The 24,570-nt window shown below is 38.1% G+C and overlaps 1 long non-coding RNA gene across 1 annotated transcript in view; it reads right to left on the bottom strand.

Annotated features, from left to right (window-relative positions):
• The window catches only part of LOC145986781 (uncharacterized), a 51,998-nt gene that overhangs the window by 16,146 nt on the left and 11,282 nt on the right, over window positions 1–24,570 (bottom strand). The window contains exons 2-4 of the long non-coding RNA XR_014441610.1: window positions 16,214–16,448; window positions 15,789–15,951; window positions 13,425–13,585 (exon numbers count right to left, since the gene is read on the bottom strand). This is a non-coding gene — a long non-coding RNA (uncharacterized LOC145986781). The remainder of the gene's footprint in view (window positions 1–13,424; window positions 13,586–15,788; window positions 15,952–16,213; window positions 16,449–24,570) is intronic.

Genomic DNA, 24,570 nt, shown 5'->3' with positions numbered 1-24,570 from the left:
ATCGAACCCGGGACCTCTCTCTCGACAATTTGTCTTGAGTCTGCACTGCGCTGTCTATGCAAATTAGTTCTAAAAGTTGTAAACCGAGGTATACTAGTCACCAATTCCATCGCTGCGAGTGGTTAGTCAAGGTGTGACTCATCATCAGCCAGGCTCGAACGAAACGCAACTCATTAAACCGTCGCAGACGAACTGTAGCATTTTTCTAGAAATTTCGCTTTCGGATGAAACGCTACTGAACCGTACAGCAGTCCCAATGCCTGCTCCAAGTTGCACAGCTGCTTTCGGAGCTCTTGGTTTGGAAAGGGGGTGGGGATGAGGAAAGGGTCTTGATTTTTTATACTGAAGCTCGTTCATTTCGTTCTCTTGGTTGAATTTTCTGAGATACGGAATCTCCCTCATTTTGCTTTTCATTACGTTTTATTGCATCACCCACGGTACGCTTACATGTACTACTTAACATTTTCAATTTCCCTGTACCCTTTGGTTAGGTACGGTAAAAGTAAATAGCTGCCATTCGTCAAATGTTGTATTTTTGTTTTTGTTACCCATTTTTCTGGTACTTCAGTCAGGGAGCAATGCAGCTACTGGTAACAAATGTAGTCAGGAAGTAGCATCAATTCTTCCTTCCCCGCACTGTAGTTGACCAGTAAAAAAACTATGTAAAGCCTCGTTTCTATTACCAGAAATTTGCCGTGCAACATGACGCGCGGCATGCGACGCTGAATGTGCCAAGCATTTGTTGAAATGGAAACTGTCTGCAACATGCCGCGGCGCAAGTGCCGGGGACAAAATTGCCCCAAACGATTAAGACGCACAACTTGCGCCGCGGACAATGGAAACAGCCTGCAGCAAGTTCCTGGGGCATGCGCACTAGAGTAGAAACAGACGACGCGACTACCATCTGTGGTCCAACAAGATTTAATAACAATGCAAAATCACTTACAGTCATTCTTACAAAGTTTTCGTATCCCCTTTGAAGACGTAAGTCTCTCATCAACGAGTTATACGCTCCTTCCGAATTTCTTTTCGCTAGAAAACTTCTAATCCACCATCTAGGTCATTTTCGCCTCTTTTTTTTTACAAGTTCATGGTACGCGCCTGCCATAACCACAAAACCCGCCATAGTTGTATTGTTCATCTTTACACAAGTTAAATCACTACCAAATTATTACAATACAAGAGAAGAAACACTGACTACTCTAAAGCACAATGGAACAACGCTACACTCAAGTCCTGCACTCCGGTGTTGTTGCGGGCGTATTTTGCAGAAGTAGATTTGAATTGGAAACAGTGCACTAAATGACGCGCAACATGCGCCGGGACATGTTGCGCGTCATGGGTCTGGAACTTGTCAGAATGGAAACGTAGCTTAACAGAAACAGAAGGCTTTCACGATTTGTCTGAATATTAAAGTGATCTCTTTTTTCACACCCAAACATAAATAACTATTTTCAGATTTGAAAACGTAACAGGGGTGTAAGGTACCTTCAACGTATTACATTCAATCCTCAACTTCATTCCACGTAGTACACCCTGGATTGCTCTTTGCAGACTAACGAGACTCTGGCGACTGGCCCTATAGCCAGTATAATTCTGTGTGTTCTCCTGCTTTCTGTCATATGTGCTGAGTGCCTCTTTACAGCCTCAGCTTTTAACCTAAGTCAGAATATTTTAATATTTCATTTATGCGACATTACAGTTATGTTATTTGTTATGGTAAGGGGCTGCACCCCGTATAACGTGGCGGGTGCAAAATAGCCTAAGTGCTGACGCACCCAAAATTTAAAAAAAAAAGTTACATATAACTTTAAGAAATGCGTATAAATATTTCACCATCGTTTATATTTATGTACATGTTGTTAATTTTCAAATATTGTTAAGAAATGCAGCAAAATGCTACGTATTTGATTACTAATGTGAGCCACTGTATATGTTATGTTTTTATTTCATGAACGATGTATGGTCAAACATTACTTTGCAGAGCTTCGTGGCGAAGTGGTTAGCACAGTGCAATACGACGCCACAGGTCCCGAGTTCGGATCCCAGCCTGTGCATTATTTTCTTTGTGATGTCCTTTCATCAATTTTGTCATGTCATCACCCATCCTCGTCTTCGCGATTAGCCAAAAGTGGCATAAAACCAAAGTTAAATATAACAAATCAAAATCAAACATTACTTGGCATGACAAGAATGGATAGGTTATTTTGAAGCTGCTGTTATTAAAAGCAAATTGTATGTAGCTTTCCTAGACAGAAGTTTCACACACAGAAACTGATTGATCGGATAACGGCTGCGGATTCCTACTCGAGCAGAAAATATATATTTTTCCATTTATTACTTACAACAATAGCAGACTGATTTCCTGCTAAATCAAAGAAAACTTGCATTCACAGTTACAAATTGACGTGTTGAATGAACTTAACCACAGATTTCTCTCACTCCAATTCCGATTAATCGAACAACACACCACAACGTGGGTCATTATATATTTCCAATTTCCTCTCGAGTTCCTCAACTAAAAATAAATTGACTGCGAGACAAAAACTCCTCTCCGATAACATTATATGCAGAGTATACGTAAGTTGAAATTCCATCATAATAATAATTTGAATTCTTCAAGTAGTAGCTACAAATATAATTTTTCATACATATTTTCTTAGCAAAATATGAAGTTCCTCACTTCACAAGGATAACATATACACAGTATTTCACAAGAGTTTTTAGTTCGAGCTAGTCGTAGGACTAATATGAATATAAACGTCACTTCATTACTTAGTTAAAAAAAAGTGCCAGGCAATCAGAATTCGAGGGTATGCCTGAAATTATTTGTAGTATCTCATGTATCAAGGGGGCTTTTTAAGTAAAATGAAGGATACATACCACATGCTTTGGTCAATTCAGAGTAGTAGAAACGTAATTATACTCCATGTTGCAACTGAAACCGTAGCCTCGAAGGCCGAAGTCGTTTAGTGATCCACTCATACACTCGGTACCAAACATTTCAAGTTCGAGTAGACATCTGGGCATGGCTGTTTTTTTTTTTGTAAGCATCCCTTCATAGATTTAATATGATCATCATTCATCTTCATCGTCGCGATTATCTACAAGTGGCAGAAAAGCGATATTAAACATGAATAATACAAAAGTATAACAAACAAAAGAGGATAAAAGAATGAACTGAGTTTGAGTTAATGATAGGAAGTTTTATAAAATTACTGTTTCTTGAAGAATCTTGTCCTTTGTTCCGATTGTATTTCTCAGTCACACGTTGGTCAATGTCCATGTCGACTGCCTTTCTTGCGTTCTTGAAAATTACTTTCTTGTCTGTCTATGCCCTTCTTTCAAACGTGGTAGGTAGGCGGGCGTTCTGTCTGTTTCTACACCAAAAAGTTTAATGCACTTCCTGTCCAAGAAGACAAGAATTACTGAAAGTAATTTTCAAAATTGTAAGCGGATGAGGGCCCTTGTAAATGATAAAATATGCTGTCCTTTTATTCGCTTAGTTTTGAGAATCACTTTCCACACAATTCTTGACTTCTTGAGAGTCCAATGGCCCTGTCTAGCTACAGACCAGTTGCACAAACGCGGTTTCGTTTGTTTCGTACAACAATTCCATCTAACATTTCGTTTCTACGCATTTTCTACTTGCCAAAAGTGCCTTTCATATCGCCCCAAGGCGTTGTCTACTCGGATGCTTCGTGATCGAAGGTCACGTGTACAAAGTTTCAGGATTCAGATTTTCCGATTTTGCGTGGTGCTGCTGCTATCAGTTCGGTTCGCCTTCTCAAGGTCGCGCAACAAGCAATTATTTTTCGTCTTCTGATAGGAGAAAGCTTGCCTCTCGCTTAGGTGGACGAACGCGTGGCACGGATGATTTTTTGGCTCGACCATGGTTGGTCCTTTATGTTTCGTCCTTCAGCAACTTAATCTAAGCACGAATCATTCTCATCGCCAAACAACTGTATTTTTTAAAAAAAAAATGATGTAACACATGTAAACAGAGAGAGAGAGAGAGAGAGAGAGAGAGAGAGAGAGAGAGAGAGAGAGAGAGAGATATAAACGTTTTCCCTCAACAAACATTTGCTTTGCTATCGTATAAAGTGAACGTACATGTTAAAATTCATCTCGCATAAATAATCAAATTAGAACAAATTCACATAAAGCGATTAAGTATGCAGAAAAGAAATATATTTGTGATAAATACATAGTTAATAAGTAAATTCCAATAACCAGAACTTTAGTCACGCCGAATCTTGTTTACGGATGTTTTCAAACGTTTTGTTTTACAATTTAATTTTTTCACTGACATCCAAAACGAAAATACGTATTATAACTTAGTGACTTTCAAGGGGTCAAAGTACTGTAATGTTAGTAAGCTGCCGATCATAATTATGAGGCTTCTTCGAAAACGGTATTTGCTATTCGTAACGGACATGTGTATCACTTTTTGGAAACAGACTTTTGTGGAGGAAAAGAACTGTAACGTTACAAAAGTAACGAGCACAATTATACGAGAGACCTATGTTATTCTCTCCGGAACACGGCATCGGACACGGTATTGCACATCGGAACGTCTGTATGATACCAGCTATAAATAACGTTGTTGTTTTGAAAAAAGGAGTGTAACGTTTTTACAGTCGTGACCTCAATTAAGTTACTGGTTAATAGTAACGTTACTATCACTTTCCACACACACTAAAGTTACTAGTCAATACGTGACGAACCTCTTTCTTACCCTGTAACGTTACTGGTTGCCGGCAATGGATGGAACGTTAAAGTGTCACGTAAAGACCTACTCCTTTAGAGATCAGTTCTGGTTCGGTACCGTTATGCACACCTGTAACGTAATGTTTATATACCTGAGGTAACGTTTCTGTTCACGAAAAAAGTTATTCTGTTTCTGGTTGTAACGTAACGGAAACCGTAATTGAAAATACCGTTCCATTTCGTTACGTTACGACTCCCTGGATTAAAGTACTTCACCGCACTGTGGTTAACCTCGAGGACCTAGGAGGCCCTAAAGCGTCGCTGTTAGCCTACCCTGCACAAAATTGCTGTCGCAATTATCACAGATTAATGACAATCAAACGTGCTCTTAGAGACGCACATTTATACGTAGCTTCATGCTTCAACAGCATATTATAGAAGCCACAAGGACTTCACCTAAACAGAACACCTCAACATCGGACAGTGGATATTCATCATTAGCTTCGTTTTACAACGACGCAGCAAGTGTGTATTACTTATCCGAGCAAGGTTGCTGTTCCAAGGATAGTGCATTTTCGGATAGTGAACTATGAATAACATTGAAATTGAAAAAACTGTTCAATCAGACAAATGTCTGTCTTTTATTTTTCGAGGTGTTTTTGCTAATAATACATTGCCAAAAAATGTGCAATTGCCTGCTGCATTGGTTATTAACACCGACAATGACTCTGGACCAGGGATACACTGGACAAGTTTGTTTATAAACAGTGATAAGGAGGCCAGGTACTTTGATAGTTTTGGTCAGCCTCTAAAATGTACTAAATGTAATGTACTAAAATTTATAAAAAAGAACTGTATTTCATGGTGCATCAGTGAAACGGTGGTTCAAAACCCAAACTCATCAATGTGTGGAATTTATTGTATTATGTTTTTACATTATATGTGCCGTGAGTTGCCCCTAACCTATTTTCTGTCATTGTTTGGAACAGACTTAAAAAGAAATGAAAGAATTGTATGGACAAAATTCCTTAATTTACAGTGAATGTGTGGAGCAGGCAATAATGGAAAAGTATCCTGATCCTACATGTTCAAAACATAAACTTGGTGTGAGAAAAATGAAAAACTTCTGGCGTGTCAAGCTTGACAGTCCAGAGAAAGAACTTTCTATAAAACTAACACTGTCATTTGAATATAGTTTCCTAGTGTCTAAATATAACAGCATAGTGTTAAAGCTGTGTACTCTCTATATACAATCTTGCTTGAGAAAATGAAAAGCGTTGTGTGAACGCTATGTATTACAACATGTGTACAACCTGACTAATAAAAAACTGTAAACGCTATGTATAACCTTTTGTAAAATTACTTTGACTCTGTATTCATTTTGTAGTAGACTAGTTTTAGAACAATAAACTTGTATGTAGTAGACTTGTGAGTTTTATTTCTTTTTAAAAAATAAAAATAAGAGGTTTATATTTATATGTAGAGTAAAAAAAGCTAATATTGTTGGTGGAAGCAGTTTTAGGTTCGATCCTTGTTACAGATATTGCACAAATATCAAATACATTAATCGCGACTGTTACTACAATTCAATTTTATCCCGTCTCGCCACACTAAACACTTTGCTGCTAAAACAAAAAAACACAACCGAGATAGAACTTGACTAGTTAGTTTGTATTTAAGATAAAACACTAGTCAAATTCCATTCTCGTATAACACTTGTACTTTGATAAAAAAATGCAATATACTAACTGTGCATAGATTATGTAATAAATGTGTCATTACTTAACCTTTAGTCTGCCCAAGTAACACATATGTTACCCAAAAAGCATGTCCCTTGTAGAATCTGTAACATATGTTACAAACAGCTTTAGGTACAATTATAGAGGGTTTGCCACACTTATATTTGTATATTGAGGTTGAAACACTGACAGTTCGTTCGGGAACATGTGTTTACAAAAATTCCAAATCCCCTCCCCAGGTAAAAGGTAAAGTAAAGGTAAAGTGTTCCCCTGTGCATAGCACCACGCCATGAAGGCGTATAGGGGGTGTGGGGGTAACGCCCCACACTTTCTTGATCCGGTCGTGAGTGGGGGTGATGTGATCAGCATCACGCCCCTGACCGCCTTTACCCCCCAGGGTTTCCCCCAGGTACCCATGTTATTCGACGCTGGGTAGGCGCCGGGGCCGCTTCCACCGTTAGAAAAGTTCCCGGATTTGAACCGGCCGGGGATCGAACCCGGGACCTTGAGCATGGTAGTCAGACGCGTTACCGACTGAGCCACCGCGGCCCCTCCCCAGTAGAAGGGGAATACGCCAAGCTCGGTCACTATTTAATATTCACAATTTATTTGCATGGGTGTTAATTAATTTGCACATATTTAGAATGCATTTGCATGTATTTAGAACTAATTTGCATATCATTATAATACTTTACATTTATGTATTTGCTTATTTATAACTTTTATGAATATATAATTATTTATTTTATGATGTATATAAAAGGTAATTAGAGGTACTAAACGCTATGCATATGATTTTATATTCATTACTGCAAAGTATGTAATGTATGAATCGATAATATTAATGTTTATAATATTGAAAATAAGTTTTTATGGTTTATGAACCGCTATGAAAGGTGTTAATGGTACGAAAGAAGACGGTTCCGGTACTCGAACCCACGATATGCAATGGTAATAAATGGTTAGGCCTATAGTGTATACTACGTATGTAATAATGTATGTTATTATGTTATGAAAGACGCTAGACAGGAGACAGTGAACTCCACGCTGAGCTTACACGAGAAAGGAATTTGGGGGATGCGCGATCTAGGTCAAATGACGTCAGAACAAAGAATGAACCCGATGATGTTAATTTAGGTCACGGCGGAAGGCTTGCGGGCGAGAGGGGTTGTTGTGTGTCGGAAGAAATATACGACAAGTCATTTGGGGAACATAAATTGGTTAGAGATACGAATCGCTTCCATTTTAGGTAGAAAGAAAAATGTATAACGGGATGATTGTTTCTCTTGAAAAAGACAAGAGATCATAAAATGATAATTATAAAAGTCTCCCGGTAAGCGAAGAGTCCCTCTCTGTGTGTGTGTGGTGGGGCAATACGGGCAGTAAAATAGTAATCGCCAAGGCAGGTAGAGAATTTGGACGAGAAAAGGATTTTACGTTAAAAGGACAGGAGCGAAGGTGATATAATTCAAGGCGGGTGGATGTAAGGAATTTTTCTAATGGAAAGAGAGGCTGCGGGTTTTAAATTTGGACGTCTAGAGTTAACGGGGCAGCGTGAATCTAAAGGAATTGTTATTTTCCAGTGTGGAAAATAAGGGTGGATGGAAGAGGCCTTGAACGTTTGGCCCGATTTTTGGGGGGTATTTAAACTTGGGAATCCGAATTTGTTCTCACTGGGGGGTATTTAAACTTGGGAATCCGAATTTGTTCTCACATTTCTATTTTTTTTTCTTCCTGTTGAGTTTCTGGTGTGTTTGCCGTTGGAGCCTGATTGTTGGACAGAGTGCAAAAAAGAAGAATATGCAGATGCACGTTGTAAGTACAGTCAACTCTCGATTCTACGACCCCGGGTATAACGACCCTTTTCCCAGGAACCGTGAAATATTTAGAAAAAAGTTGAAAAATTGAAGGAAATCGGCCAAAAAATGCGTTGTTTTTTTTTCCCGCTCATTCCCTTCACGAGCGCTCTACCGCTCACAATTGGGTCTGAACTAAAAAAGACACCACCACCACACCATGCTTGAATGATATCCAATAGCACTTGACCTCTGCCCTCCCCCCCTCCCTCAAGCGCACCAATGTTACCCCGCACCCAACGCGCCAGGCTTGTTTTGCCACGCTTTCTCTTGGATACGCGAGAAGAGAAGATCGAATGTGCTTGGATGTTATTTTAAATCGACCTTGACTTGTTTTCTTGTCCTAAGAGCTGCTGAAATCTCACAGGTGAGGGGGGGAGCAGCCCGAAATGACTGCTGGACTTGCAGTTTTTGCCAATGTGTATGGCAGGTCAAGCTCTTTCATCGATAAATACACCACCTAGAGAGAGAAGATCGCAGGAATGTTCAAAAATACAGATGCGTGGCGCCTGGAAGTCTGGCCCATTTGTCCAGCTCTGACCTACATTTCAGTAGGTTCCCGTGAGTGAGCAACTCTCGGCCTTGTAGCCGACAACTTCCAGTAACCGCTTTCATTCAAAACGTGTTCTTTGTTCCCTGCAACACTTCATAAAAAAGCGAAACTGTTAGAGATAATCAAAGCCACATAGGCGAACTAAAGATCGTCAACCCGCTTAATGTGTTGTCATCCAGGTTTCCACAAAAGTTTACTTCGATCTTACGTGCATCATAACTCCTGTTTCCCACTTCATACGTTTTCCTAATTGTGTCGTAATATTATATTCTTGAAAACGAACAAAAAAAAAAAAAAAACAGAATAAAAAAATTAACCCTACCCCCTTTTCCCAGTTTATTCTCCGCCACTTGTGTACACGGCACCTCCCCCCTTTTCCCAGCTTATTCTCCGCCACTGGTGTGCACGGCAATGTTGATAATTGCAGAATTCAGGTCTTTTTTTATGCTGTTGTCTGCATAGGAAATATTACCCATATTATTGTCTGTTGCATGGTAAAACGTAAAGCAAGGGACATTTCTTTCTTCTTTACACTGCTGTTAAAAGTTCCGTCTTCGACAGTTGCATTATCTTTAAAATGCTGGGATTTTTCTCTTCCGCTACCTGTTGCTCAAACTTCCAGCCGGTCTCCTTGTTTTTTGCAGCAGGCGCCAGTGTTTTGTCTAGCGTCTGCAAAGCTCTTGCTTGCCGATAACAGCAATGACTCATCCAGCGTGAAGGAAAAAGTTATTGTTTTGAATCTCGCAAAGCTGTTTCACGATAACGAAATTCGATCTCCAGAAAGGAAAACAAGAGTTCAAATAACTTCATATTCTGCACCTTCTGATAAGCAAAACTGTAAATTTAATTCGCATCTGCTTTTCTTCAGAACCATTCATGTGAAGAAAAAAAAGTGCTCAATGTAGGAATGGTCGCTGAGATCGATTAAAAAGACATTATTCAAGGGGAAAACTTTTCGAGGAGTGGGTGTTTGACATCGAGAATACTCCTAAATCCAACATTAAATCATCGATTAACGTGAGTAAATAACGATCTACCATTTTGATATGTAAAAGTGCGCAGTTTCATAAAGCTTGTTTTCAGTTCATTTTATGCTGATGGGCTAATCGGGACTAAATATACAGTTTAAAGTGAAATTCAATTCCAACCCTAAATGACTTTCGACTGGGATGCTGTTTAATGACGTGTCCTGGAATACGCATTGGGTGAAGACAGATCGCAAGTTGCGCATTTCCTTTTTCACACTGGATTACAATGCAAGTCAAGGAAGGAGTTTGGACTGCTCCCTTGAATGGGGAAGGGGGGAGGGTGAATGAAGTTGGTTGAAAACATGTTTTTTTTTGCGATGTATTTTACACAGCCGAACCAGAACGAAAATTACAGCCCCACTTTTTTTTTTTTGTCTGGTGCCTAGAAAGGTTGTGTTGTTTCTCCCGAGAGATCTAATCTTACCAGTTAATCTTGTAACAGACAATGCTCTACTAGACACGTATAAAATCCAACATTCATTCTGCCCGATTATCTCCCGACTTTTGCTGGCACCAGTGTAACTGGTGTCAAGATTCTTAGAGTTTCGCTTGCAATTAGCGAGAGATTGTTTTCCTTTCCATAGGTCTCGGTGCAAACGGGTTTCTCATGAACTATAATTGTAAGAATTTCCTGGAAAAGCAACGACTGTGCACAATTGAAAGAAAGTAACATTATTTTTTGTGAAAACGTTTTCATGTTCTATTTTCCTTCTCACAACACGCATCCTGTACATAACAGGATGTATAACTACCAGGATAAATGGTGTTACCATCTCTTATGCATCTTTGTGTCCGTTTGAGCTCCGTTTAAGCAGAAAATTGGGGCAAATTCCAATAACGACCCCTTCGAAATAACGACCCTTTTCCCGGGAACTGTGAAAGGTCGTTGAATCGAGAGTTGACTGTACTTCAAGAATTGAGACAAAAAGAAGCAAAGATACATTCCGCCTGACATGCATGTGCAGCAGGTTTTGATGTGTTGTGCGGTTGGCAATATTGTGGATTTTCTCGGTGTCTGCAATCCAAACAGCTTGGACGTTGAGGTAAGACTGCCACGGAAGATTCTGAGCTAAAGTTCCCCGAGTGGATTGATACATAAAATCTGATGCAATGTTAGCTTGACCCGCGGCTTACTTCCCTCAAGACAGAAAATTGACTTACCTGGTTCCCCCACTCTCAATTGTATTTTTTTCAGGTATTATTGCATACTTGAGTTTTTTCTTTCTATTTATGTTAATTTTATCTATACATAAACGAACAACATCAATGTCTTCAAATGCAAACCAGAAAGTAACTTTTCCCAAAATGAGAATAGTGGGGAGAAAAGCTGAGCATATGTGACATACAAATCCAATGTGTTAATGAGGACCAAAGCGTATTGCGTGGCTTTTCAGGTTGGAACCTGCTACTCCTTTACACATAGCTCCCAGATTGCCCTCACACCAAATTGTTGCCACCCCTACTGGGGATCCAACCCAGGGCCAAAGACAAGACCATTTACAGGCACTCGATTGGATTGAAGATATCATAGTGGTAGTACATGTGTATTATCCTGATGATTCCAAACCATGAGATCTCTTCTATAATTGCTATGATTTTACTACCACAAAGTCCAGATCTGTACTACCAGATGATGAAATGATTTCTTGTAGTTTTCTTATCACTTTGTTCTACAAATGCAACATTGTTGTTGTATATTATGAATGGACATATGATTCTTAACCAATACCAATGAAGTATATATTTAAATAAATATACTCATAACCAACATTGATAGTAAATTACAAACATTCCATGTAGATTCTGAATGCCGGTGCTTTTTTTTAAGCGGTACACCATACCACGACCTTTTTATAGCTGATCATTTACGAACATACAACAATATTTTGAGTTGTTCTTATGTTGAATGCAATAACAAACCAACTTGAAGGGTACTGCATCCTTTCCTTCCAGAAAAAAAAGAGCACTGCTGAATGCTATATTCCAATCCTTAATTAATGTATGTAACTACGTGAATGCATTCAAAATTTTATCTCACAAAACCAGGGTACGAATTATCCCTTTATTACTTACGTGAAATTTAGAAGATTTCGTACTTCCGCGTTGCACAATTTAATGGTTCAATCCTATTAATTTCGAAGATCCACTGTCATCATTCAAAAAAGGGTACGGCGTTTGAAGCGGAGATGGTACCGCGTCACTACATTGTTTGTTCCCGGGCGGCGCTGGTTGTGATTTTTCCCGTTCGGCAGCACTGGCGCGCGCATCTTGGTTTGCGTCGTCTGCTTCCTGTTGTCCGGTGGCGTTGTCAGTTGGGGGTTGGGGGGCTGGGCCATGTTGCTCGGTAATGTGCCGTTCCTGTTCCCCGCGTGGCTGGAGGGGGGTCGAGTATGTGCATAGCATCTTTTCTTTTTCAGGTCGGGGATCTTTCTGAGGACAGGGTGCCAAGTTGGGTGTGCTTGTGCATTGTCCAGGTTTAGTGCTGGTTTCTGCTGGATGATGGCATGGGTTTCTTTGATGGTGTTTTCTATGACAGAGCCGGTTGGGTGAAGTATGGATATGGAGGAGATGGTGTGGTTAGTGGAGTGGAGGTGTTGGGAGAGGCCTGATTTAGGTGTGTCGTTTTTGGCATCTTTTACATGCTCGTTAATCCGTTCTTGGACGGTGTGGATGGATCTGCCAATGTAGGTGTTGTGGCATTGGCATGTGGTCTTGTAGACACCGGGGGATGCAAGTTTGGGTAGGTAGTATCTCTTGAAGTTGGGTAGTGCCCTTCCGATTTGGGATATGGGTGACGCGGTACCATCTCCGCTTCAAACACCGTACCCTTTTGTGAATGAAGACAGTGGATCTTCGAAATTAATAGGATTGAACCATTAAATTGTGCAATGTGGAAGTACGAAATCTTATAAATTTCACGTAAGTAATTTTAAACTGTGTTTACCACAACCACCATGAATTATCCCTTTATATTCATTAATGGAAACAATGGCAAAATTGCAAAATAGTGCATTCAATTACAGGCCTAAAAATCTCGCAAATTTGTTTTTGATTCCTTTTCATGCAACTTAAAAAGGTTTAAAAATTTCTAGAGAGTTTGAAAGTTAGTTGAATAAAAAAATTACCGTATTACTGCATAACAGTAATAACCAAAAATTGGTTCATAACATTTCATGTAATCGTCGAATCTGCATGTCAGATAACAAAACCAATAATATTAGCAAAGAATATTTGGAGACATAAGATTATTTTTTTAAGTCTGAACTTTGCACCACTGTAATAAATTTCAAGTGTAATATTTCGACTATCGAGCACAAATCAATAAGTATTGTCGTACTCGTAACTTCTTTTTTCAGACTGGAAAAATGTTTTCTAAACTGTCACAAAGAAATGTGCATTGATTTGAACATTCAATTTTAACGTATAATCACAAGTATTCCATGCATCCTAAGCTCGAATCAGTTTAGTACTAAATGGATTTAAAAAAAAAAAAATCTGACAATTATGCAGTGAAATATGGTAAAATGCCCAGGATTACCTTCATCCAGTTGTAATTTTTGCTACAGAAACATACTGAAAGCAATGATGCCGAAGTTGGAAACAGACAGCTTTGCCAGTGCGTGTGGTCTCATTCCTCACCTTTCCATTAAATTTGCTTCCCAGCGAGGGCAATTGTAGCCTGCAGAGCAGATCATAGTTCTGAAAAACAGGAACAGTTCGCGAATTTAACATTTTGCTTCAGTGCATAAAACATAGTTAAGCAACTTTGTACAATTCGTTTCATATTTACTGAAGCCCTAGTTTAATTAATACAGAATTAAGGCAATTATGAAAATTTTTACCTAATCCACCGTAATAAAAATGTAATGCAAAAATGCACATGTTCAATTTGCACATTGAGGATGATCTTGTCCAGGAAGTGAAGAAAGAGTTAACACAGAGCTCTAGAGACTCACATACCATAAATGCAATGTTAGAGAAGTGTTCAATCAGGCTCCCCCCATAACAGAAGAGCCCGAAGATCGTTTCTCTATTTTATATGGCACCCCTGTTCGACCACACACTTTATAAATACAAGGTATGGCTCAAAGAAGGTGCTGAGGTCAACTGAATAAACCACAACATGTGGGGATTGTTTCAATGTTACAACATAATTTAAGAACTTTAGTTCTCATGAATTGTTTATTTTCACATAATCATTCTCTTTGTTCATATGTATGGATTCAATTAAGTTCAAGCATTCATTTTTGGTATTACTTTATTTCTCCAAATATTAAATAAATGTTAAAACAAACATTAAGATATATATTTTTTTACAAAAATAAAGTATTCTGTATATAAGACGTTCACACTGTAACATCAGTCGTCTTAACCGCCTTGCTGATATTCATTGACTTGTTCAATGTTCAAAAAATTTATTGTCTCTAGTTCTCCTGGGGCAGGCATTTTTCCAACATGGCGCATGGCTTCTTTTGCTCATGTAGCAGTATACAGAAACCTTAATATCTTAAAAACCATTAGAGCTAGAGTCCTGAAATAAAATTCATTTTGTAGCTAATGAAGTGTACTTTCTATGATATTCAAGTATGTTTTGTTGAAAATTGCATCCTAAGTACGAAAATTATAGTGGAAATTTGGGTAACAATAGTTAAAAAATTGGATTTTTAAGAATGATTTTTTCAATGAAGGGGTTTAGTCTAACGCTTGATTTTCTTTTCATGCGTAGATCTACCTGCAGGGTGTCTGTAAATAAACTATCAGTGCTTAGAAATGCAACCCTTTTTTACAGCATGGGCTCAAACATGGACGTTCATTCAATTTTGACAGTTTTCGGGGATAAATATCTCAGATGGGTCCTCTTGAAAAATTCTGAAATTTGGCACAAAGGAAGCCCTGCATGAACCTAACTCTCAGTAAAAATCTCAACTTTTAGATTCAACTCGTTTTAGTCAATATGAGGTAATGTATGTCACCTAATTTCTGATATTGAAAAGTAAGGTTAAAACTAACATCCCATACTTAGAATAATGAAGTCTTTTCTTTTTCTTTTTTAAATTTGGGTTAAATAAAGCCTCAGAAAATATAGTAAGAAGGTTTTAATACTTGAAAAAAGTATTAAAGAAAAAAAGGGTTGCATTTCTAAGCACTGATAGTTTATTTACAGACACCCTGCAGGTAGGTTTACGCATGAAAAAAAAATCAAGCCTTAGACTAAACCCCTTCATTGAAAAACAGTGCTTAAAAATCCAATTTTTTAACTATTGTTACCCAAATTTCCACTATAATTTTCGTACTTAGGATGCAATTTTCAACAAAACATACTTGAATATCATAGAAAGTACACTTCATTAGCTACAAAATGAATTTTATTTCAGGACTCTAGTCCTAATGGTTTTCAAGATATTAAGGTTTCTGTATACTGCTACATGAGCAAAAAAAGCTATGTGCCATGTTGGAAAAATGGCTGCCCCAGGAGAACTAAAGACAATAATTGTTTTTGAACATTGGTTTTGAGATCTAGAAACATGTACAGTGGGATCCACAAGTATTACCGTGCAAATTGTCCATCACCATGTTCGTGCTCTTTATTTGACCCAATAAGAGCTTCAAGAATTAAAAGAAAACTCAAAACAAGCTGTTGACAACTTCTGCACGAGCAAACATAAAAATCCATCACTAAAAAACACATAGGATGTAAGAGAAAAATTAATGACAATAGTCATTGACAATTTGCACGGTAATACTCATGGATCCCACTTTACAAACGTATGTACTAAAGATGATTATTTTTCTAAAATGGTCATGCAACCACCATTGGATGGTTTGGCATGGAATGACCCATTTATCATGTCTAGTGGTGAAGCCTGAAAAACTGCTTCATAAATTACTGTGCAAAACTTACCTTTCTTCATTTATTCATTGTTGGGCCTGTTACTCCATAAGGTGTGAGTATTGTCAATTTGATTCAAGTTTTCATCACAGCCCCTACCAGATTAATCCTTCCATCATCCTTTAAATCGCAAATATTGGTCAACGGAATCCATTCAGACATCAACTGGGATTTGCTGCAAAATAAACAAGTATTTAAAAATGAAAAAAACAACAACTGTGTTCATAATAAGCACTACTGAAAGGTGTATTCATACACACACATTTCTTTTTTAAAATGTTAATTTTATTCCCATCTATAAAAAGGTGGCGTTACCACTGTTGAGAGCTATCAATGACAGTATTACATTTAAGTTTATCATATTACCATTTATTATATCTCTCATTGAATTGTGGAAAGTCTAATAACGTACAATCTTACACACATGCTTTACTTACTTGCTTAATTTTGAATTTGGTTTTCTTTGTAGCTGGATAGTTGATAAGCCGTGATTGACTTGCCGATCATGTCTTCATTTGAAGTGGTGTGCGAGTGTGTGGTGAAACCAGCAGCCAGCAGGTGGTGCTAAAAAGCAGTTACCATATTCTCTCCCAACCTGTCACTGCAGTTATCCTTACCATTGCACAAAATGGTCACGAAAAATCATCCACTTTCAGACGTCAGCTGGGTTTACTGAAAACAAAAGAAGAAACTTGTTATTGTGAGAAATTAACAAAAAGCCAGTCATATTAAAAGGTAAGGACAAGGCAAGAAAATAAAACTATTTTTGGAACTGAACAGAACGTCTGACGACAAGGAGATCAGGAGAGATGTTGAATATGGGACACATCTTAATATATTCAGGAGTAGATAAAGCAAGAGCAAAGGAAGGTGTAAGTGTAATCAGGGGTAGCCAATACAGGGTAGCCGGTCACCATGGTGACTGAAAATTTTCACTTGTTGCCTGAATTTTTGAATTCAGTCTAATTTTTTAAAAATATTTTGAGCTCACTTCTGGAAATTTCCATTACCTTTTTCTTAAAAAAAATAACGAGTACAATATGTCTTGTGTATATCGTATTTCATTAAATCAGAATAATAAACATGCCATTCAAAATTTCTGCACTGTTGTTAGGCAAATTTTAAAATCTGCAATGATATGGTGGAGTCTGCCTCATATTAGAATGTATTGCATAGTTAATCAAGTTGTTAAAGCTTGAGCCTTCTTTAAGAAGGCCAGTCTGGTGTAGCAATTACTTACGTTTAATCCAATCTTGTATTAATAAATTAAATGAGGCAGTTACCCACTGTACCCCTTTGAGAATTGTTGATTTTTTTTTTACAGACTACATATTTCAATGTTTTACTTAAATTGTTCCAGTATGAGGAAAACACAACAAAACTGATAAATTTTATACCAAAGTATGACCAGCAGAAGTAAAAACCTGCCTTCTTGGGAGTAGTTATGCACACTAAAACATCAAAAGAACACATCGGGAATTGCTATCAATTCCAAACACTCCTAATCTAACAATATAAAATTATAGCTGCTGTTGTGGTGTTGTGTTGGGTGATATATTCGCTACCACAAAGCCTTCAGGCTGTTCTGCTTCACAGACCAGGGTGGCTACAAACAAGCAGAAATGAAATTCCCTGACTTTTCCAGGTTTTCCAGGACAAAATCTACATTTTTCCCTGACAATTACAAACTAAACTAAATCGATGTTTTTGCAAATGGAAATAATAAACTCATACAGATCCACGTATGGTTTTGTTAAGTACCAATATTATCTTCTATGAAATTGACTTAATTTATCTATTCTCTATGATTTGAATTCAAACTGCAAAATAGTGAATTTGGAAAATTATTACAATTCACAAGCTAGGGAAGGATTACGGAATGTTGTCATACGCAGTAAGTTAAAAATAAAATACTTGATTATTTGTAAAGTTACGACTAAATGAGATAAGAGTGAAGAGTGATTGATTAAAAAATACAATTTGTAATTTATCAGTCTCCTTATACATTCTCGGTATTATATGTTGATATTTCCACTGAGGTTTGGAACCCTCTGCTTGCAAGAACCATGAGTGCGGACTCATTTTTCAATGCATAAAGCTACTTATCTCTTCTCTGTAAAGCAAACAACTTAACTCTTGCATATAAGGGAAACAATTGAATCGAAGAAAATAAAGTGTCATATTTCCTTACATTATCAATGGGATTTCTGCTTCAGTACAGTATATCCAAGTGAAGTTATACCATTAATGCTTTCATTGTATAGGTACCTGACTTAGCTAAATACACATTAAAACAGGAACACTCTAATAATAAAAGCTTCTGAAAGTTCATATACGAGGGGCATCCTAAAAAAAGGTCCAATGGTCTCTATATGCAGCACTAGTGCTCGGAGAGCAACACACACACATGCAGGCAGGAAGACGTGGCATGTAGCTGTAATCTGGTACAGTTGCAATGCAGCCGTTTTAGGAAAGTTCTAGGTTAAATATTGCAGCTCTCATTCAGTCTCCCACCAACTGCGATGTAGCCTACGTGTAGTAATCAGATTTTTGCAAGCTCAGAATTTGGCACAGAGCCATCAGCAATAATGTGATGTGTGCAGACCAGATGTCGTGAATGATAGCATGGACAGACGATGGTGCAGACAATTCACGAAGGCCAATCGAATGTGTACAACCCCATACAGCTGAGTACACGCGGGTGTTCCATCACTTCAAGTGTGAGATTTTGGACCACTTCCTGTACAGCCCTGGCCTTGAATGTACCGAATTTCATCTCTTTGTTTAACTGAAGAAGTCTCTGGCAGGGGAAGGATTTCACAGCTACACTGCGGTAGAGATAGTTCCAGTCTTTGCTGTCAGACACATATATCATGGGCATACAAAATTTAGTGCCATGCTACGACAAATGCCAGAACAACGGTGGTGGATATGTCGAAAATTAGGTTAGGACTCTCACTGTTACTAATGCAATAAATTACAACTGATATTCTTGTTTTATTTATACCTAATCGGTAGGGACCTTGATATTTTGTTACTTTTTTTTCAAATTGGTGGATTTTTTTTTTTTTTTTTTTTTTTTTTTTACTATAACGTGTTATTTTAACCAAAATTCACATTTTAATTTTAGCGCATTTTCTGGCAAATATCTCAAATTATACCTTCATGGTGTTTTAAAACTACTGTTTCAAATTGTAAGTCACATGGCTTACGCCTCTTCGTGAGAGTTTGATATCTTGAAAGTTATTTTCCATACCCCTTTCTTTAATTTTAAGGTATGGATTTTAGATAATGGAAATTTCCCCGTATATACTGAAGGGTGCCTAATGACAATAAGTGGCGACGCACCCAAAGAATTAAAATCAATCAATCTCATGTGACCAATACCGATATATTATGGCACCAAAAATTGGCATTGTATTTTTTTGACTTGTTAGTGTTACCTTTCCAAAAATTCGTGTTTTTGTTTTAGAACATTTATCTGCCAAATATACTGAAACTTAATACTCCATTTTGCTTTTAAACTATTATTTTAAATTGTAGGTCACATGGTCTACGTATTTTCGACAGTTTGATATGTTGGAACAGATTTTTGAAGAAGTAAAAGTAAATAGCTCCCCTGCACTTTTCCATGAAGGTGTATAGGGGTTTGGAGTTAGGGCCCCAACTTTCTTGATCACGGCTGAAGGTGGGGGTGATGTGATCAGCACCACGCTCCTGGCTACCTTTATCCCTCAAAGTTTCCTCAAGATACCAGCTTCATATGATGCTTGGTGGTGCCGGAGCAGTTTGAATAGGTGGAAAACATCCAGGTTCTCCCCCGCAGGGGATCGACCCTGGGTCTCTCGCATGGTAGTCAGATGACCTAACGACGGTAGATACGCACTCGATCTCCTGTTGGAACCCTGCCTCTTTTACATGATTTAATGTGGCTGTCGGAATTATTCCATGTACGTATAACTCTATAGTTTACTTTTGAATAAAATGTTGGAAAACTTGCATGTTCTATGTACACAAACATGGCCTAGAAAAGACAAGCATGTTGGATTTCATGGAATTTTTCATTGTTTTAGGACATTTCTTTAATGCGAAATACGCATTATTTCAATATTTCGAACGGGCGAAAAATGTGTCCAGACATCACTGCACATTCCTAAACATAACTTCACAGCAATTACCATTTTTCACGGTTTGGCATTTGCGAAAAATCAATGTCCCTACTAACAGACAGGACAGAGAGTGGCGTTAATTTCATTTCAATACTAGTGTTGCAGTAAATTTGAGGTTGGGAGCATGCACTTGCCAATTTTTATAATGTTCACCAATGCAGATTTACGTTTAACTTTTTCGTGATAGTATTCAATACATATCCTCCCGTTTGGTTGGATTCTTCTTGATATCTAAGAATAGTGCAATGTCATTGTAAACGTATGGTAACTTGTGCGAAGCCAGTAATACGTCAGGATGATGAAAGAAAACCTTCGTAAGCACTGCTACATTAAAGAAGGTGAAGTGAGACAGAAGAGTAATAAATTCCAGCAGCATATTTGCAGTCTAAAGCTCTTCTTGTTTATGCATGAAAATTTTGTTGGATGTTGCAGTCCATGCAATTTCTGTCGCATGTTGTAGTGAGATACTTAGTCGGGTGGCGATATTCGACAAAAATCGTATGTATCAATGGAACCTATTTGTTTCAATGTTCCTTCAGTTTGCCCAAGAAAATGCCTTACTACGACGTCCGACAACTATCGGACGGCGCCACCAGCCCTTATCCCCTCCATCTGTTGAGAAGTTTCCTTACTATTCCTATACGGACAAGAAAAAAAAATGATAATTCAAAGCATTTTCCATGTAATACTTAGAGGCTTAACCTTTACTCCCCCGATGATACCATATGGTATCATCAGAGTAAGGTCGTACTGGCCCGATGATATCATATCGTATCATGGTGCTGATTACGAAAAAAAATATGCTTCTCGGAACTTCATACTCTTATGTTTGGGTGGAGACTGACACAGGTCTGGAGCAAGCCTGGGAAATTCATACTGATGACCAACCTCCCCTCTCTCCCCGCAACATATCCATGCCACATTTCCGAACAGTTTCACATTTTGGCTCATTATTCAACTTTTATGGCACCCAGGAACATGAAATGTTTCAATAGTTTTGGAAACGTCCATTCTTTGAAGGGAATACTAAGGTTTGCACCTTCTCCCCCAAATAGCGGGAGAAGAAGGGGCAAACTCCAGATTTTTATAGTTTTTTCATTGAAATTCGGGGGTCGCGCCCCCCAAACCCCCTTCCTCGGTTCGGCGTTCTGAATTGTACACTGTTGCATGCTCGGTTTTAGCTGAAAAACAAAACTTATCCGAATTAGATTACTGCCATAGTGCCCGAGTTATAACAATTTGAGTAATATGCAAATTACCTATTTTTTTTAGTAAAAAACAGTTTCACATTTTGGCTTATTATTCAACTTGTATCGCACCCAAGAAAATGAAACATGTTTCATTCTCTCTGGAAACGTCCATTCTTTGAAAAGAATACTAAGGTTTGCACCTTCTCTCCAAAATAGCAGGAGAAGAGGAGGCAAACTCCAGATTTTTATGTTTTTCTTTCATTGAAATTGGAGGGTCGCACCCCACAAGCCCCCTTCCTTGGTTCGGCGTTCTGAATTATACACGGTTGCATGCTCTGATGTTCTATCTGACAAACAAAACTTATCCGAAGTAGATTACTCCCATAGTGCCAGATTTATAAAAATTTACCTCCAAAAATGCAAATTACCTATTTTTCGTAAAAAAAAATCACATTTTGGCTTATAATTCAACTTCGATGGCACCCAAGAACATGAAACATGTTACGTTCTTTTGAGAAATGTCCATTCTTTGAAAAGAATACTAAATTTTGCGCCCTCTCCCCAAAATAGCGGAGGAAGAAGGGGCAAACTCCAAAGTTTTATGTTTTATCTTTTGAAATTCGTGGGTCGTGCCCCCAAGCCACCTTCCTCGGTCCGGCGTTCTGAATTGTACACGGTTGCATGCAATGATGTTTTAGCTGCAAAACAAAAGTTATCCGAAGTAGATTACTCCCATAGTGCCAGATTTATAAAACTTTACCTCCAAAAATGCAAATTACCTATTTTTCATAAAAAAAAACACATTTTGGCTTATAATTCAACTTCGATGGCACCCAAGAACATGAAACATGTTACGTTCTTTTGAGAAATGTCCATTCTTTGAAAAGAATACTAAATTTTGCGCCCTCTCCCCAAAATAGCAGAGGAAGAAGGGGCAAACTCCAAAGTTTTATGTTTCATCCATTGAAATTCGTGGACCGTGCCCCAAAGCCAGCTTCCTCGGTCCGGCGTTCTGAATTGTACACGGTTGCATGCAATGATGTTTTAGCTGCAAAACAAAAGTTATCCACGTAGATTGCTCCCATAGTGCCCGAGTTATAACAATTTTCCTTCAAAGAGTGTTCGAATTTAAAATTCCCGCCGAGAAGCCCGAGCGAGAGAAATCAATCTATCTATCTATCTCTCTCTCTCTCTCTCTCTCTATCCTCCTGCCATCACTGGTTTCGGGCATCGTGGTGTGCATAAAAGGGGCCTAAAAGTTGATGCTGAAACTTACGAACGAGATTTCCTGTTCCCGTGCAGAGTTCCATAACAATATTAAAAAAAAAAAAAAAAAAAAAAAGGACGAAATTCCCTGACTTTTTTTGACACCTCTAATTCCCTGACTTTTCCCAGTTTTCCAGGTCTGTCGCCACCCTGCAGACGTACTTTATTTCATAATAAAACATCTCTGCGAGCTAAAAACAATGAACAACAATCTTCAAAACCATGCAAAACACTTCAAGTTTTCGAGGGGGTACAGAGGGTCAAAGGCAGGGTGGATAAAAATCATGATTTTCATTTTAAAAAATCATTTTTGATGATCCTTTTTTATTTAAATTGATTTTTTTAACCCCTCAGGCCGGTTCAACGTACACGTGTACGGACCCTCATAGTGCTTCTAGAGGCGGTTCGACGTACACGTATACGTCCCGTGTAGTAGTGACGAAATGATGCATATTCTGCCATCTGTTGTTTTCCCACATGAACGAAAATGCATGTAACTCAAGAGTAGACTGCAATGTGCTGCCATGTGTTGGTTTTCCTTCCAATTACATGAAATTATGTGAGATTGCATCACTTTATTACTTTAAAAAAAAAAATCTGAGAAATGGCATCGCACGAGCGGGTAAAGGGCATCGAAGTGGACGAAATTTGTGCGCTTTTAGAGGAAAGTGACAGTGAAGGTTCAATTTATTCATTTCTATCTACAAGTGAAAGTGAAGTAAACTATGCAGAACAGGAAGTAGATAGTGTCAGTGATAGTGAAAGCGAATTAGATGGCTTTACATCCTCACCTGTTGCGTCATCGAATGTAACCTGGAACTGGAAAGAAGTTGACGACTCTTTCAAAGCAAATAAACTTGCGTTTTGTGGATTGTGCGGTCCCCAAAAGGCAGTCAATAATGTCCTTGATGCCTTTTTGTTATTATTTGAAAAAGAAGTTGTAGAACTCATTGTCAGAGAAACTAACTTATATGCCGACACTTATATTCAACCATGCACATTGAAACCACATTCACGAATTCGCAAATGCCAAGCAGTTACCATGCAAGAAATATATCTTCTTCTGGGAATATTTATGCTTATGGGTATAGTTCAAAAGTATTTATTGGTGTTCGGATTGTGAAGTAGGACTGTGTTTCGAAGCATGTTTTAAACTGTACCACACAAGGTTGGACTTCTAAACTAACAAGAACACAAGACAGAAGGAGTACTTTGTAAGCGCAACAAGTAAGTTTTTATTTTTATTATAAATTTTTATTATAGCATAAATATCATTTTTATACAATTTTGTGTAGTGTGAAGTCTGGTTTACAAATCCTGAAAATTTCATTGTAATTGAGCAAATGTTTTTTAAGATATGTTCAATTTTGTGACATTATGAAAAATTGCTGTTTTGCTGATTTAAAATTACCGCCTCTCGCAGTGGCTGATGGGTATTTAACTGCCAGCTTGAAGGGTTAAAAAGAAAACCATGCTTCAAATTGCTTGTATGTTTTTTGGCACCATACATATAGATGTTTGTATGCAAAGGCATTTTCTGATAAACAACCCTGTAAAATCAGGCCCGTAGCTAGGAGAGCTGCCCCCTGAGAGCCCACTTTGCCCCCTCTGTGAAAAATACAGAACACATTCCTACCTGGAATTCTCATTAATCTCTACAATTATATCATGTGTTACTCTAGCAACATAACAAAGACACTTATTGATTTTGTAATATATTAGGGTGTATGGGATTCTGTATAATGTCGTATCAGGATTGGGGGGGGAGGGATATTCCCTTCCAGATTCAGGCTTCCGGAAATGATTTTGCAATTTTCAGTATCTAGAACAGTTGTGACATTTTGAGAAGTCTTGTATTAAAGGTGCCTAATGTGTTTGGATGTTGTGAACTTGGAACAGCTTAAATTTTTGTTTCCTAAGTCTACCTATTGGTAATAGTGATTCATGGGATAGAGAGAGGGAGTGGATATTTGATTTTTGCTACTTAGCATTGCTTTTCTAGCCACTTCTAGCTAATCGCAAGAATGAGTGATGACGTGAATATTGATGAAGAGAGACTCAACAAACAGGGGGCAGGAGACATTGCCCCCCCCCCCCCGACCTTGGGCAGAAGTCTATTCTAGGGGGAGCAAACATTGAAGTAAAAAAAAAAAAAAAAAACAAGAATAG

This window comes from Lepisma saccharinum, chromosome 4, assembly GCF_977018435.1.
Source record: "Lepisma saccharinum chromosome 4, izLepSacc3.1, whole genome shotgun sequence".
Taxonomy (NCBI): Eukaryota; Metazoa; Arthropoda; class Insecta; order Zygentoma; family Lepismatidae; genus Lepisma; species Lepisma saccharinum.
The sequence above is the reverse complement of the archived record's forward strand: the minus strand, read 5'-3'. Positions and strand labels throughout refer to the sequence as shown.